General features: G+C 33.6%; 1 long non-coding RNA gene across 1 annotated transcript in view; it reads right to left on the reverse strand.

Moving 5' to 3' along the window:
* Window positions 1-6,635: 6,635 nt before the first annotated feature.
* The window catches only part of LOC136842119 (uncharacterized), a 254,360-nt gene continuing 242,327 nt past the window's right edge, over window positions 6,636-18,668 (reverse strand). Inside the window, exons 3-4 of the long non-coding RNA XR_010854181.1 lie at window positions 7,772-7,840; window positions 6,636-6,780 (exon numbers count right to left, since the gene is read on the reverse strand). This is a non-coding gene — a long non-coding RNA (uncharacterized lncRNA). The remainder of the gene's footprint in view (window positions 6,781-7,771; window positions 7,841-18,668) is intronic.

Genomic DNA, 18,668 nt, shown 5'->3' on the forward strand with positions numbered 1-18,668 from the left:
AACACTAAAGTTCTCTCTACCTAACAACTAAAATTCCCACTACCTACATGCCAAAGTTCCCTCTACCTAAAAACTAAGGTTACCTCTACCTAAAAACTAAGATTCCCTCAACCTAAAAAAGAAAGTTCCCTCTATCTAAAAAACTAAGATTCCCTCAACCTAAAAATACTAAGTTCCCTCTATCTAAAAACCAAGGTTCCCTCTACCTAAATACTAAGGTTCCTTCTACCAAAGGACCAAGGTTCTCTCTTCCTAAATACTAAGACTCCCTCTCCTAAAAACCAAGGTTCCCTCTACCTAAATAGTAAGGTTCCTTCTACCTAAAAACCAAGGTTCTCTCTACATAAATACTAAGGTTCCTTCTACCTAAACACTAAAGTTCCCTCTACCTAAAAACCAAGATTCCCTCTACCTAAAAACTAAGGTTCCCTCTACTTAAAATCTAAGGTTCCCTCTACCTGAAAACCAAGGTTCCCTCTACTTAAAATTTAAGGTTCCCTCTACCTAAAAACCAACGTTTCCTCCACTTAAATTCTAAAGTTCCCTCTACCTAAAAACTAAGGTTCCCTCTACAAAAGAGAAGATCAGGAAAAACTGTATGGCAAAAAAGAGAAGTTGAGTGAAAACTGTGAGAAATAACAAAAAACGATAGGTGAAACTATGGGAAATAACAAAAGAGAAGATCAGAGAAAAGAGCGGGGAAATAACAAAAGAGAAGATGAGTGAAAACTGTGGGAAATAACCAAAGAGAAGATCAAGGAACACTGCAAGAGAAAACAAAGTAAAGATCAAGGAAAACTGTGTGAGATAATAAAAGAGAAGATGAGTTAAAACTGGTAAATAACAAAAAGAAGAGCAGGGAAAAGAGTGCGGAATAACAAAAGGGAAGATCTGGGAAAAGAATGGGAAATAACAAAAAAAGGACCATGGAAAAGAGTGGGAAATAACAAAAGAAAAAAGAAAAGACCAGGGAAAAGAGTGGGAAATAACAAAAGAGATGATCAAGGAAAAGAGTGGGAAGTAACAAAAGAGAAGACCAGGGAAAACAGTGGGAAATAACGAAAGAGAAGACCAGGGAAAAGAGTGGTAAATAACAAAAAAAGACCAGAAGACCAGGGAAAAGAGTGGGAAATAACAAAGAGAAGACCAGGAAAAGAGTGGGAAATAACAATAGAGAAGACCAGGGAAAAGAGTGGGAAAAAACAAAAGAGAAGACCAGGGAAAAGAGTGGGAAATAACAAAAGAGAAGACCAGGGAAAAGAGTGGGAAATAACAAAACAGAGGACCAGGGAAAAGAGTGGGAAATAACAAAAGAAAAGACCAGGGAATAGAGTGGGAAATAACAAAAGAAAAGACCAGGGAATAGAGTGGGAAATAACAAAAGAAAAGACCAGGGAAAAGAGTGGGAAATAACAAAAGAAAAAAGAAAAGACCAGGGAAAAGAGTGCGAAATAACAAAAGAGATGATCAAGGAGAAGAGTGGGAAAAAACAAAAGAGAAGACCAGGGAAAAGAGTGGTAAATAACAAAAGAGAAGACCAGGGAAAAGAGTGGGAAAAAACAAAAGAGAAGACCAGGGAAAAGAGTGGGAGATAACAAAAGAGAAGACCAGGGAAAAGAGTGGGAAATTACAAAAGAGGAGACCAGGGAAAAGAGTGGGAAATAACAAAAAGAAGACCAGGGAAGGGAGTGGGAAATAACAAAAGAGAAGACCATGGAAAAGAGTGGGAAATAACAAAAAGAGAGGACCAGGAAAATAAAAAAAAAGAGAGGGGAAATAACAAAAGAAAAGACCAGGGAATAGAGTGGGAAATAACAAAAGAAAAGACCAGGGAAAAGAGTGGGAAATAACAAAAGAGAAGACCAGGGACAAGAATGGGGAAATAACAAAAAAAAGAAAAGACCAGGGAAAAGAGTGGAAAATAACAAAAGAGAAAACCAGGGGAAAAGAGTGGGAAATAACGAAAGAGAAGACCAGAGAAAAGAGGTGGAAATAAAAAAAAGAAGACCAGGGAAAAGAGTGGGAAATAACAAAAGAGAAGACCAGGGAAAACAGTGGGAAATAAAAAAAGAGAAGACCAGGGAAAAGAGTGGGAAACAACAAAAGAAAAGACCAGGGAAAAGAGTTGGAAATAACAAAAGAGACGACCATGGGAAAGAGTGGGAAATAAAAAAGAGAAGACCAGGGAAAAGAGTGGGAAATAACAAAAGAAAAGACCAGGGAAAAGAATGGGAAATAACAAAAGAGAAGACCAGGGAAAAGAGTGGGAAAGAACAAAAAGAAGACCAGGGAATAGAGTGGGAAATAACAAAAGAGAAGACCAGGGAAAAGAGTGGGAAATAACAAAAGAGAAGGCCAGGGAAAAGAGCGGGAAATAACAAAAGAGAAGACCAGGGAAAAGAGTGGGAAATAACAAAAAAAGAAGACCAGGGAAAACAGTGGGAAATAGCACAAGAAAAGACCAAGGAAAAGAGTGGAAAATAACAAAAGAGAAGACCAGGGAAAAGAATGGGAAATAACAAAAGAGATGACCAGGGAAAAGAGTGGGAAATAACAAAAGAGAAGACCAGGGAAAAGAGTAGGAAATAACAAAAGAGAAGACCAGGGAAAAGAGTGGGAAATAACAAAAAGAAGACCAGGGAAAAGAGTGGGAAATAATGAAAGAGAACACCAGGGGAAAAGAGTGGGAAATAACAAAAGAGAAGACCAGGGAAAAGAGTGGGAAATAACAAAAGAGAAGACCAGGGAAAAGAGTGGGAAATAACAAAAGAGAAGACCAGGTGAAAAGAGTGGGGAATAACAAAAGAGAAGACCAAGGAAAAGAGTGAGAAATAACAAAAAGAAGACCAGAAAAGAGTGGGAATAACGAAAGAGAACACCAGGGGAAAAGAGTGGGAAATAACAAAAGAGAAGACCAGGTGAAAAGAGTGGAAAATAACAAAAGAGAAGACCAGGGAAAAGAGTGGGAAATACCAAAAGAGAAGACCACGGAAAGAACGGGAAATAAGACAAGAGAAGATCAGGGAAAAGAATGGGAAATAAGACAAGAGAAGACTAGGGAAAAGAGTGGAAAATAACAAAAGAGAAGATGGAGTGAAAACTGTGGGAAATAACAAAAAAATATGTGTGAAACCGTGGGAAATAACAAAAGAGAAGACCAGGGAAAGAGTGGGAAATAACAAAAAGAGAAGATGAGTGAAGACTGTGGGAAATGAGACAAGGGAAGACCAAGGAAAACAGTGGGAAGTAACGAAACAGAAGACTAGTGAAAATTGTGGTAAATAACAAAAGATAAGATGAGTGAAAACTGGGAAATAAGACAGGAGAAGACCAAGAAAAATAGTGGGAAGTAACAAGAGATAAGATTAGTGAAAACTGTGGGAAATAACAAAAGAGAAGATGAGTGAAAACTGTGGGAAGGAAGACACAACGGAAGACCAGGGAAAACTGTGGGAAATAAGACAAGAGAAGTCCAGGGAAAACAGTGTGAAATAACGAAAGAGAAGATTAGTGCACACTGTGGGAAATACGACACAAGAGAACACCACGGAAAACAGTGGGAGATAACAAAAATACGATTACTGAAATCTCTGGAAGATAACAAAAGGAAAGCTCAAGGAGAACCGTGGGAGATAACAAAAGGAAAGCTCAAGGAAAACCTGTGGGAGATACCACCGAAGAAGAACAAAGAGAGAGAGATGACCTGCGCCTCCAGACTTCCTGGAGGGAAGATGATCGTTCAACTTTAGCAAGATCTCTCACCGGACCTTAACGCTTGCTTGGTATATCCTTGCGCCATCAATGATTCAGGACGGGACCCGTGTGGAATATGAGGTATAGATTCCCTTCCCTGTACTGTGTCGTATTCTGGTAAGTATTTAGATAGCGAAGAATCAACAAGTCAGCATGGAGTTTGGTGCATGCGGAGAAGGGAAAGGGGGTGGGGAGGAGGTGGGGGTGGGGGAGGTGGTTGGGGAGGCAATGGTGATGCAGGGCAGGACAAGCACATCTGCGCATGTGCAGATACAACTGCGTAAATGTCATATTTTTGTGGCTGTATGTGATGCATTTGCATCTGCGTAAGGGCACTTTTTTATTCTTAATTTTCATTGGTGTGGTTATAATAATTGCTCAAAGACAAAGCCAGAATCAGTCTCTTATCATGGAATAATGTCTAGGTTTTGTATGCCTTTTGATGCAGCGTGCGACACCCACAGGACATTATAACAAGGACACAGCATAATTTGTAAATATTTGGCCAGGTTCTGCCAAACACATTTCACAATCTTCTGCTCTCGTCCCCACACTCCATGAAATGTGGAACTAATGTTAGGTTTAGTCATACCTCTTTGTTGACAAGCGATGCTTTTGCTCTGCCCAGTCTAGTAGGCCTTAAGGTTTTTTATATTAAACACTATCTCCAGAGCATTCGCCTTCATAAAAAAAAAAATAGTCTACGCGTTGCTCCTGGGAGCAAAACCCATCCCGTCATATAGCTGGTTTAATCTAGATTCTAGAACAACAACTGGACACAAGTTCTGTTGAAATGGGTTCCCCATTTTCGTCTACTCCAGAGAATTTGTGGATGAAAGCAACGGAGTCCCAATCTTTCTCACTTTATCCAAACCAGTGCAATCCGCCTTTCTGATAGTACTGTGAACGACTTTTTTTTATAATCTAATACCATGAACATTGAATTGATATTTTTTCGTAACATTTCGAATAGTTTCAATCAGTCCGTTACATCTGTGACAGATTAAGAATCACAAGTGATTCTATTTTAATGTCACACGTCGCAGCGGTAACATATTCGTTTTAATGTGTGACGTACAAACCATGACCGAGATATATAAGGCCAATTCTTAAGTTTAAGTTTTATTTCATTCTCACGGAGTCAAGTAATGCACCATTTTGCGATTTATTTAGCAGAAAAAGATTAATGACCCAACAGTTCATCGACCTAAGTTCTATTCTCAACAGAGAGAGAGAGAGAGAGAGAGAGAGAGAGAGAGAGAGAGAGAGAGAGAGAGCGCGTCACGGTGTTAGTCTTTCATTTGTATCTACATCTTGCTATTGAAAACAAAATAGTGAAATTCAAGAAGGTGAATTTAAGAGGATGTTTCATTGCCCTTCAAATTATCCCTAAGTCTTTAGGAGCAGTTGGAGGTAAAATCACTTCCTCTATACAATTTTCGATAAATCATCATCCCTTTAAGGAGTATAGTACAGTCAGTGCACCTTGCGTGGTGCACTGTGGGCATTATTAGAGGCTGTTTGCAGCATCCCTTTGGCCCGTTGCTGCACCCACTTTCTAGCCTTTTACTTTACCTCCATTCCGCTTCCTTTCTTCAATCTTGCTGTCCAACCACTCCAACTCCCTCTTCCCACTGAAAGTGTCCCAGTGCTAAGCTTACAGTCGAATTTTCGTAGAAAAAAATAAAACAAATTAATGATTCCTTAAAGAAGTTTGCAAAACCCATAAAGCTCCACGCACTATTAACCCTCTACTCTTTATTGCACAGGTTTGTTTTGCGGTTGCAACAACATTCACAGGGTCCCTGGGGAGCAACACCTTTGAAAGAACAACTCGACGGAGTCATCGTTAAAACCGTTAATAATTCGTAGCAGGCTGCGCCTTGTCAAACTACCTGGCGACTGTGCCTTTTAACCTCTCCGATTCCCCTCGAATGTTAATCCTCTCTCTCTCTCTCTCTCTCTCTCTCTCTCTCTCTCTCTCTCTCTCTCTCGCTTTCGATTTTCGACTCCTGTCTCTTTCGGTTGCGTCATTCACCCTTTTTTTTAAATCATTCTTTTTAGGTTTCATCATTAACACCAAAAACAATATCAGTCTTACCGGAAAGGCAATAATTATCATTATTATTAAAATTGATTATTATTATTATTATTATTATTATTATTATTATTATTATTATTATTATTATTATTATTATTGTTGTTGTTGTTATTGTTGTTGTTCTTGACTACTTTCAACAATTATTTTGCTCTTTAAATAAATGTTTTCAAACAAACAATAAAAACAGTCATAATTTTCCACGACCTTTTTACACACAAAATCTGATGGCCGATTCCAGACACCTAATCCCTTTTTATTTCTTAAACACAAAAAAAAAAATCTAACCAACTCATCACTTATCACAATACTTGCAACATCGCCTTCAGAATATGAATATTACTGTTTGTCCTGGAAAATATTCAAGTAATTATTTAAAAAAGTGTAAGCAATCAGGTTAATTTGAGTGGTGAATTTTTTTTTTTTTTTTTTGGTACGATGGGTTCAATTCCATCTTCTTTATGATACTTAACAGGGTTGGATGTGATTTTCTCCTTCTTCTACATCTGAGTTGCCAGTAATTTGAGTTGTCCAAAAATTCAGTTATAACCTTATAAATATATTCTATTACGTTTGCTTTTGGGATAAAATGTGAATTCAACGATTCTGGAAAAACCGTGCATCTAAATACGTCCGTACGTGTACTTTTATCCAATACAAAAAACTCTATTTCACACTTCAAAGGCTTCCCTGTTAACCAAGTAGCTTCAAATAAAAAATTGCAAAGTCTACTTCAGTCATATCTACGTAAACAGATTGCTTAAAACTTTTACTAACTTTCAGTTCAAGGTAGACAGTGTTAGAATCTGCTTATTCCGGGATAGTCTATCTTCAATTGTTCTATTTGTTATGCCTCAGGAATTTCATTTATTTCAGATCTTTCTGGCATACCCTCAACGCTCAATTATCTCTCAGCAGTACTGCATAACCTGCAAAGGAAGGAAAATTTATTGGTTAAACAAATCTAATGATAGTTATATAATAATATTCTAATTGAACATTACCTTGAAAATCATTCTTCAGAGAATAGACTAACACTGGGACTCAGTTTTAAAAAATGTGCAGACAATTCAATTAATGTGAACAATTAAAGTTTAAATTCAAGAATTTGAAAATTGCGCAGTTTAAGAACTGTGAACAAGACCATTTAAAAGAATTTGGGTATCAGTTCGAAACATATTTTGGAAATGAGCGGTGTACACCTGTCTTCATTATATAAGATATCCTTAACTCTGAATAAATCTACACATTTTTGAATGCTCATTCACGACATTCAAGGCTGGTGAAAATAACTTCTTCATTGAATGTGAAACATTCCTCTCTGAACGTAGATTTAAAAGGAATTTTATTGAAACTTAGAAATTTACTATAACAGGAATGCTTAGAAAAATGATGTTCTGCTCGAATTGTACGGCAGGTTCTTAGATCTTTCAAAAGTACTGTAGATGCGCTCGAGCTTAAATAGCCCCAAAAATTAAATCGAAAAGAACACCAAGCTTCCACTCACCAAGTAGTATTTTTTTAAACATTTAATCAAGAGTATGTACCCCTTTTGAAGCATGGTACAAAGAGTCTACCGTACTCCATAAGGGTAGTGGAATAAGTATGCTGCCCTAAAATGGAAGACTGCAGTATATCTGCAAAAATACAAAACTGAGAAAAATGGTAGATACTGCAGTTTTCCCTTGCTTTCCTACTGATTTTGCAGATACTGCAAATGGGACCCCCTAAATAAAGCACTGAAGAATCATTCTGAAACTGCAGCAACTTGTGTGTTAGTGTTTCACGAAACCAATAGGTGGCACATGTTAATTTCGAAAATTTTGCAGATACTGCAGTTTTCCATTTTAAGGAAGTATGGTTCTAGTATACCGAAAGAGGAAAGCTCCCCACCTCTACTTTTGAATGGAAAATACTTACCAACAGTCCAATAGGTTCACTATGAATCTGGTATGGACGGAATATGACGAAACGCCAGACCTCCCAAACCTGAAAATAATCAGTGGTACAGACTATGTAAATCAAAGGACTTCAAGAAATAAACAAAGTTGGTTAATCATTAAATATAGATGAAATGAATGTCTTTTACTGTAGTACAAACAGTGTTTTATGGGTCTTTTTTTCGTCATAGATGAAACAGACTAACATATTAATCGGTAACCCGAGACTATTTTTGTGAGAAAGTTATTCTTTTGAAAATGACCTACAATGGTCTTGAAAATAATTTTTAAGTCTATCTAATGAGAAACCCTAAAGACTAAAGTACCTTTCCTTGACAAAACGTCGACTTCTGTAACAACCTACGATCCCTAACTGGAAATTAATTGTATGCAATCTGTTTTTTTAATTGTTATAATTTTCTGTGTGTGTTTTTTTACTATAATTCTCAATATTATTACTGGTATTACCATTATTATGAATACTATTTTTTATACTTCTTCAGCAACTGTGTGGCTATTACCGATTTATCATTTTTTATCATGTTATCTCATGTATCTAGACTGTGTATATTACTGTCTCTACTTTGTATATTCCACGTATATGGCCTTGAGCTGAAATAAAGGATATTATTATTATTATTATTATTATTATTATTATTATTATTATTAATAATACAAAGACTGTTAGTAAACTATTACAATGTCGAAACCGTCCTATACAATTAATGAAAATCTCACCTGCCACTAATTAATCTTCTGAAGGTCCTGCTCTGTTATTCCTACGAAAGAATCACTTCTAACAGAAAAGAATGATAGCAGACGGAAGTATTTTTACTGCAGATATCCTCAAGTAATTTCCAGGACTGACGGTAGATGGCAGCATTACACAACAACACACGGGAACACAACCCTTAGGAAAGAGCAGGACTTCCTGACCCGGACTCTTTTGGTATATGTCTTAACAAAAATTGGTATGGACTCAATAATCAGAACAGAATAGAATGGAATACACAATAGAATAGAATAAGCAACCGCTGAGACCTATGAGGTCATTCAGCGCTGAAAGGAAAATTGAAAGTAGAAAGGATTGAAAGGTGTACAATCAAGCAATCCTAGAATGAATCAATTGTTATGAGAGGATGGAAAGTAAGATAGAAGAAAGAATATGAACAGAGGTACAGTAAAATGAATGAGAGGGGTTGCAGCTACGGGCCGAAGGGACGCTGCAGAGAACCTTAAGTAATGCCTGCAGTGCACCGCGAGTGAGAGGCAATGAAAGCACTGACCCCGCTACTGGGGACTTCAAAATCAGTGATTAAAGGTGGCATAACTAATTAAAAACAGCAAAAGATACAATTTGACTGTTACTGAACAGGAACAAGAACAGAAATATACATGAAAAATGAACAAAGACAAGAGCAATGTAAATATGACGCCTGAATAAATTATAAAAATTGCATTAGCGTAACAAGAACTGTACTACCAGCAATTAGACAGTAATTAATATACTAATGAAACTCTTGCATCAACAAAGGAAGCAACAACAACAACAACAACTACAGCACTCATAATAATAATAATAATAATAATAATAATAATAATAATAATAATAATAACATAGGGTCCACAATTATAATTACAAGCCTTAATTAAAGGAGACGATAACGAAGTTATCAAGATATTAACAGGAAAGAAAATACACTGTCATTTGTAATTTATTTTTTGAGCCTGATTCTTCATTACTGGTGATATTCGTTTTCTTTGTAATCCAATGACACTGAGCGTTATATATATATATATATATATATATATATATATATATATATATATATATATATATATATATATATATATATATATATATATATATATATATATATATATATATATATATATAGAGAGAGAGAGAGAGAGAGAGAGAGAGAGAGAGAGAGAGAGAGAGAGAGAGAGAGAGAGAATTTTATGTTTCAAAGTGAAACACTAAAAAAAAAATATCGATTGGCAAATGCAGATTCATCCTACTTACATAATTCTAAGTTATTTTTTTCTGTAATTTTAATAACATTACAATAAAGAAATCCCCCTCTTTCTCTCCCCAAATCTCACATTTACATCTGTCTGTCTGTTTGCTTGTGTGGATGCCTATCTCTCTCTCTCTCTCTCTCTCTCTCTCTCTCTCTCTCTCTCTCTCTCTCTCTCTCTCTCTCTTCTTTCTGTCGCTAGCTTTCTCAAACGAAATACATCGCACGAATCATCTTTCTTTAAATAAAAAAAATCTTATATAAAAATCTTATGAATAAATAAATCACATAAATAAAAAAAAATCTTTTAAAAAATCTTATAAATAAAAACTTAAATAAAAAATCTCAAAAATAAAAAATCATATAAGTAAAATCTTATAGAATAATAAATCTTATACGTAAAAAAATCTTATAAATAAAAAAGTCTTATAAAATAAATCTTATAAATAAAAAAGTCTTATAAAATAAATCTTATAAATAAAAATCTTATAAAATAAATCTTATAAATAAAAAATCTTAATAAAAAATCTTATAAATAAAAAATCTTATGAATAAAAAATCTTATATAAAAATCTTATACACAAAAAAAATCATATAAATAAAAAAATCTTATAAAAAAACCTTATAAATAAAAAAAATCCTAACGACGTCAAAAATCTGGGAATAGCAATTATCGTTCATTTCTCAAATGTTTGAAAATCCCGGAAAGCTATGGCGTAGATGGACGTTGACTGATAAGCAATCAGGCCAGTAAATTAGAGTGCTGAACATTTTTTCCCCCTGCGTGTAACAGTGACGAGAACACTTTGTGGGCAGCACATTTCATCCATGAAGTAATGTATATATATTATATATATATATATAAATATATATATATATATATATATATATATATATATATATATATATATATATATATATATATATATATATATATATATATATATATATATATATATATATATATATATATATATATATATATATATATATATATATATATATATATATATATATATATATATATATATATATATATATATATATATATATAAGATATTGTGCGTTGTCATTATCCTTTCACCCGTCCATACACATACCGCACATTATTTACACGCGCAGTAACACACATACAAATTTTGTAAAGAACCATTTGATATGAACGAGACTTTTACATAAATTTCACCCTTAACTGTCTTACCATTACCAACAAAAAAGAAAAAAAAAATCCCATTCGCACGAAAAGAAAAAAAAAATAATAATAAAATTGGGAGAGGAAAAACATTATGCAGCGAAACGGAGACAGTTTTCATAAATATTTTAACGGACAGTTTTTGTGTCAACACGTGACCGCGCTGCATAAATGTATTTTTACGTGCGCGTCAAATTGTCACAATCGAAAGCTGGGGGCTTTATGTAAAATGGTAATTGTCATTCAGATGCATGACGTAATCCGCCATCTTATTTTATTATAAGGGGGCTGCTTCGAACTTTTTAGCTTTTGTGCGCGTTTCCCAAAGTTTATTGATTTGTCAAGTGATTGCGCGATTGTTTTTTTTTTTTTTTTTTGTTTGTCTGTCTTTTGGAGAAACAGTGTCGTATTTGTTATAGTCGCATTTCATCTCTCTCTCTCTGTCTCTCTCTCTCTGTTTCTCGCGCTACCTAACTAATCTGACTGTAAATAGCATTGTCACTTACCACTTCCAGTCTATATTCTCTATGTTGCATTCAGTCTCTCTCTCTCTCTCTCCTCTTGGTTGTAAATTATTCCCACGGTATAGTGACTTCGATGTTAACAGATCGTTGGGTTTTTATATTTGTGAGTTATACGCACACATATGTAATATATGTATGTGTGTATATATATATATATATATATATATATATATATATATATATATATATATATATATATGTGTGTGTGTGTGTGTGTGTGTGTGTGTGTGTGTGTGTGTATGTGTGTGTGTGTACTTTATATATGATAGATAAATTATATATAACAGATAGATAGATAGATAGAGAGATATATGAATTTTCTCAAATGAATATACAGATATTTTCAAAAGGAATTTTGGCATTCATTTTTCGTTGAAACTCAAAAAAATTCTGTCAAAAGATAAACAAAACATAAATACCCCAACACTCACACAGCTACGATTAAAAGTCTGCCTTAAGAATGTGAATGTCACATTCATCGATACAAATTCCACTGAAATCCTTGAAATTCTAAAATAGGAAATGAACTGCATAACTTCTCTTTCCTTACCTCAAGTTTCGAATTCGGTTCAGGGTTAATTTCATTTCCTGTTCGGACTTCCAAGGGTTTTAGTGAAATTCGTACTTAAAAATGCTATGAAATCCAGAAGTTAAGAGTTCACGTATGTCTGTTTCATTTCTAAAACATAATAGGCTTTGGAAATCATTTATTATATAGCGTTGTATCCTTCCGTACCTGGGCTTGCAATTTTAGTTAATAAAGTTGAGTTTTGTTGAAAAGAATAGGCTAGAGTAATGAGATTCGGATGGAGATCAGGATAAAAAAAAAAAAAACAAAGTAGGAAATGTTTGTAGATAATGTATTGGTGGTCAGTGCTGGGAAATAGAAATGACAGAAGATAGGGAATGGGAGAAAAAATTTATTTGAATAGATTAAACAGAATTTTCTTACATCGATCCAATTTCTGGATTAAGTGTAAATATAACAAGCTTCTCTAAACGTGGCTATTTTCTCTTGATTGCAGAGAAATTGATTTCCGAAGCTTTAAAAAAGTAACTTTAGTTGAAAACTTCATCGTTCCTTAACAAAGATCTACGAGCAAAAGTGAATAGAAAAATAGAAAAAAAGACGCGGTTTCATTAACATACGTGTTTTCCTTTATAAGTACAATACAATTTATTAAATGATTCACCCCCGATCGCAGGGAGGTTCTCCTGGGTGTTCTGCTGTCTCTCTTCTATATATGGTCTTGTTATGGCTGTGGATTGCGTAATTTGTAGTTGGTAGGATTGCGTATATTTTTGGGAATGAGATTTGTTTCTGTGTTGTATTTAAGTCAAGTTTCTCCTTCAGGATATGGGGCTTCTAAAATCCGTTGCCATCTTGCGTCGGGGCCGCTGCTGATTATCTTGATATTGGTGATAATGGCGTCATGAATGAGGGTGATGCTGTGTGCCCCTTTTTGTACGTGGCAGGAGATCCTCTTCGCCAGGGCATCGTCGCCATCCCAGTAGAGGAGATGATGGGGCATCCACGGACATGGCATTTGCACTGGTAGACGAAGCTATTTCTTTTTAGAGGGTCTTGCTACTCTCGTAAGAGAGGGACAGGGTTATTTTACATGATGGCTGCAGAGGAGTCTAACCTTCCAGTCTCAGCAAATCTTGGGATGGGGTTGCAAGTCTCACGCCTTTCTCCATTCATGCTTTGACCCGCTACAGCTGACTGATTGCCAGTTACTTATTCTGCTCCTTCGGAGTAGTTAAAGAAGCAGTTATTCTTCCGTTTATTGTTTCCTCCAGAGAGGTTAGGTTTTTATTTGTTAGCAGCAGTACACAAAAACAAGGTGTATGTATAATTTTACTAAAATTTTACCAAACGTCGACATAATAACTGGCATTAAGGGACTACATATTGGGAGATATAGGAATGTAACCTCCGAGAAAAGGCGACATTTTGAAAGATGGATTGCTCATCTGTTTCAATTATTAGCGGCTAGCGAAATAAAAAGCCCATACACTATTACAGTACATCCTGGTTACAGAATTTAATAACCAGTTCTGCAAAGAAAACCTGACAATAGAAACAGAGTCGCTTAATCTGTAAGACTTCGTTCGAATCCCGACAACCAACCGGTTATGGCCAAAACTCATAAGGGTTTGATGTTGGCGGGGGTATGTATTCTAACTATGGCTCTAGAATGAAATTAATCCTGTCCTGTAGATTACAATTACAGCCCATCAATTCCCCATGGACTGGTGATTTCACGTTATTTATTTATCCCAAATACAGAACGCTGTTTACCCCTTGATCAATATCCTTGGTCTGTGTGTACAGCGCTAATAATTCAGCATCAAATTTTACAACGCAAACACTCATCAGAAACGTGTCACGAGATCCACAACTTCTGGTTTGGATTTACACAAGCAACGGAAATCAATGCGCGTAGCTCATTTAGGCTACAGGATTAGCTCTTACCTATCGATAGTTCTTATTATTGTTATTGCTCTTATTACTACTAGTCATTATTTGTAACAACTTATATTTTCGTGGTAGAGGCCCAGGTACCGTCTGCTTGCGAAGCATGAGTCTGCAGATTATTATTATTATTATTATTATTATTATTATTATTATTATTATTATTATTATTATTATTATTAAAGCGTTATTTAAACACAATCATGGGTTTTTAGGCTCTAGTATAAAAAGGTATATCATTCGGTTCCTTATCTGAAGATGACTCCATACTCTTGAATTTAAGATTTCTGCTTTTGAAGAAGCTTAACTAACATACAGAAATACAGTTTATATATTATTATTATTATTATTATTATTATTATTATTATTATTATTATTATTATCATTATTATTATTATTATTATTATCATTGGAAAATAACGATAATTTATGTTCCAGCAAGTGCATGGGACTAAAAAATTACTCTTTAGTATATTTATATATGAATCAAGACCTGTACAGCTGCCCAGTTAATATTATACTTAAAAAATCTAAACAAGAAGTCTTTTAATCTCCTGTGTTATTATTATTATTATTATTATTATTATTATTATTATTATTATTATTATTATTATTATTATTATTATTATTATTCGCAAAAGTTTGGATTTTAAGGAAGATACCAAAAAGTCAGAAATATTCAAAATGAGAAACAGAGCAGAAAGAAAGGACATCGGACTAACACTATTACAAAAACATCCAGTACACTGAAATACAGAATCCAGAAACGAAAATTGGAAACAGCACAAAACAAAAATTATATACTTGCTAAAACGGAAGAGTAGTTCTTGAACACTGCAAAAAAAAAAATTATCGATGTATTTCATATAAAAAGTATTTTTTGAGTAAGACTTTCATTTTATTTTTCTGAAAGTTCAGTATACAATCATTAGTCGATTTAAGCAGTTCTTGCCTAGAGGTTTTTTAAAAATAGATTATGGCATTTTAAGTATTGGAAATTTACAGCAAGTCAATAATGATATTTTCACCACTGTACGGCAATAAAATCTCTCAATCTCTCTCTCTCTCTCTCTCTCTCTCTCTCCTCATATATATATATATATATATATATATATATATATATATATATATATATATATATATATATATATATATATATATATATATATATATATATATATATATATATATACATACATACATACATATATGTACATATACAATATATATATATATATATATATATATATATATATATATATATATATATATATATATATATATATAGAGAGAGAGAGAGAGAGAGAGAGAGAGAGAGAGAGAGAGAGAGAGAGAGAGAGAGATTTTATTGCCGTACAATAGTGACAATTTCATTGACTTGCTGTAAATTTCAATACTTTAAATGCCATAATCTATTTTTACAAAACTTCTAGGCAAGAGCTGCTTAAATCGACTAATGGTTATATACTGAACTTTAAAAAAAAGAAAGGAGAATCTTACTCACAAAATACTTTTTAAATGAAGTACATCGATAATTTATTATTATTATTATTATTATTATTATTATTATTATTATTATTATTATTATTATTATTATTATTATTATTATTATTTTGCAGGTGTTCAAGAACTACCCTTCAGGTTTAACAATTATATAATTTTTGTTTTGTTCTATTTCCGATTTTCGTTTCTCACTTCTGTATTTCAGTGTACTGAATGTTTTTGTAAAACTTTTAGTCCCGTTTCCTTCCTTTCTGCTCTATTTCTCATTTTGAAAACTTCTGACTTTTCGGTGTCTTCCTTAAAATCCAAACTTTTCTGAAAGTTTGATAAAGCACCAAATACCGCAACTCTACCTGACGTGCCTTACTTCCACAAAGCGGCCAAGAATAGGAAACTGGACTTCATAATTAGACCGACCACTGCACTGGCAACCGGCGGGTGATACTAAAAATGCATTGGTAACGAGTGGTATTGAAAATGCATTGGTAACGAGTGACATTGAAAATGCATTAGTAACGAGCGATATTGAAAATGCATTGGTAACGAGTGACATTGAAAATGCATTAGTAACGAGCGATATTGAAAATGCATTGGTAACGAGCGATATTGAAAATGCATTGGTAACGAGCGATACTGAAAATGCATTAGTAACGAGCGATATTGACAATGCATTGGTAATGAGTGATATTGAAAATGCATTTTTAACAAGCGATATTGAAAATGCATTAGTAACGAGTGATATTGAAAATGCATTGGTAACGAGCGATACTGAAAATGCATTAGTAACGAGTGTATTGAAAATACATCGGTAACGAGCGATATTGAAAATGCATTGGTAACGAGTGATATTGAAAATGCATTGGTAACCAGTAACGACCAGAAGTGCCCACGGTGTTTGCCACCATAAAATGACTCTAACCCCACGCGGCGTTCGCTTGATGTACGATTATATATGCCGTCAATATAATATAATTCAATATAGTAATAATCATTAAGGTATGTTTGGAGTCGTGTCAAAAGGAACGGTTCTGGGCAGTTTCTTTGTGCAAAGATTTTATTCAGGGGAGACTGATGGACGCATCCCTTCTCTCCCTCTATCTCTCGCTCTCTCTCTCTCTCTCTCTCTCTCTCTCTCTCTCTCTCTCTCTCTCTCTCTCTCTCTCTCTGTAATCATATCTATTTATCTATTCAGTATCATCCTCCTGATTACTCTTTTCTTCATACATACACACATATATATATATATATATATATATATATATATATATATATATATATATATATATATATATATATATATATATATATATATATATATATATATATATATATATATATATATTATATACAGTATATGTATATATATGTATATATATTGTATATATATAATATATATATATATATATATATATATATATATATATATATATATATATATATATATATATATATATATATATATATATATATATATATATATATATATATTGTGTGTGTATGAAGAAAAGAGTAATCAGGAAGATGATAATAACTGAATGATGATGCTCAGCAAGATACAGAGAGAGAGAGAGAGAGAGAAAGAGAAAGTAGGGAAGGCCAAAACAACACGCAGAAGCGTCCCTCTTTCTCCCCTGAATAAAATCGTTGCACAAAGAAACTGCCCAGAACCGCTCCTTTTAACACGACTCTAAACATACCTTAATAATAATCCCATGGGGGCACTGACTTCATATATAATCGTACATTACGCGAACGTCGCATGAGGTTAGAGTCATTTTATGGTGGCAAACACCGTGGGCACTTCCGGTCGTTACTGGTTACCAATGCATTTTCAAAATCACTCGGCAGTTGGCAGTGGTCGGTCTAATTATGAAGTCCAGTTTTCTATTCTCGGCCGCTTTGTGGAAGTATAAGGCATGCCAGACAGAGTCACGGTATTTGGTGCTTTGTCAAGATGTTACTTCTTGAGATGTTACTTAGTTCCTTGAGTGTCAAGGGACACTGGGTATAACGGACGAAAGATACAAAACAAAACAAAAAAAAATTTTGGTGAAGTTTACATTTCAGTATGATATTAAATTTCAGTATGATATTACATTCCATGATATTAAACATAAATATAATATTGATTTTAAATTTAGTAATAAATTTCAATATAATATTGCATTTCAATATAATAACAAATGTCAACATATTAAATTTCGATAGTGTAATAAATTTCATTATAGTAATAAATTTCAATATAATATTAAATTTCAATATAGTAATAAATTTCAGTACAGTAATAAATTTCAATATAATATTACATTTCATTATAGCAATAAATTTCAATATGATAATGAATTTCAATATGATATTGAATTTCAACATAATATTAAATTTCAATATAATATTAGTTTTCAATATAATAATAAATTTCAATATAATATTTACCTAATTTCAAATTCGCTTCTTTCTTTAAATGGAAAAAAGGAGAAATTCATCTGCTGGAAAAGATAAATTTCTGTTATTTTCCGTTCACGGGAACACAAGAGCTTGAAATTCCCTAAATAGACTTTAGAATACGGAAGATATAGAATTCCAGGATGGAAATTTGAAGTAACGCAGTTAGAGTAACCCGGAAAAATTAAATATTTCGATGGACCACAAATATTTCTGAAAGCAGACGTTTACCTTCGCTAGACATGGTCGTGGATGGTGGACTTCATATGTTATAATTACTACGTGAAGTTGGGAGGAGGTAGATCACAGAATTGGTGAGCAAGGAATCATTACGTGAAATAACTATCCAAAAAAATTTTGGGAATGTGGGAAGAGGTATATCGCAGAACTGGTAAAGCAAGGAATATAGCACGATTCCAGATATCACTGTTATCGATAATTTACGATAATTTAGGCGATTTGCGTAAGCTTACACTACAAAGATACAGCCAAAAAATGTTAGTCTTAAACACCTGGCAGGTCAGCTCGATTTAAGGTGATGTATGTTATAAAAAAAGAAAAATTACTTCAAATACTTTTTTACGCCAGCTGACTTATGGTAATACATATGCTGGCTTTAAATACCAGGTATACTGACTTACTTTTAGCTGAAACATACGTAGGTCTGTCGAAAAATAATTATTGTTTCAAACACCTGACAGGCTCACTTATTCAAG

This window comes from Macrobrachium rosenbergii, chromosome 9 (assembly GCF_040412425.1).
Source record: "Macrobrachium rosenbergii isolate ZJJX-2024 chromosome 9, ASM4041242v1, whole genome shotgun sequence".
Lineage (NCBI taxonomy): Eukaryota > Metazoa > Arthropoda > Malacostraca > Decapoda > Palaemonidae > Macrobrachium > Macrobrachium rosenbergii.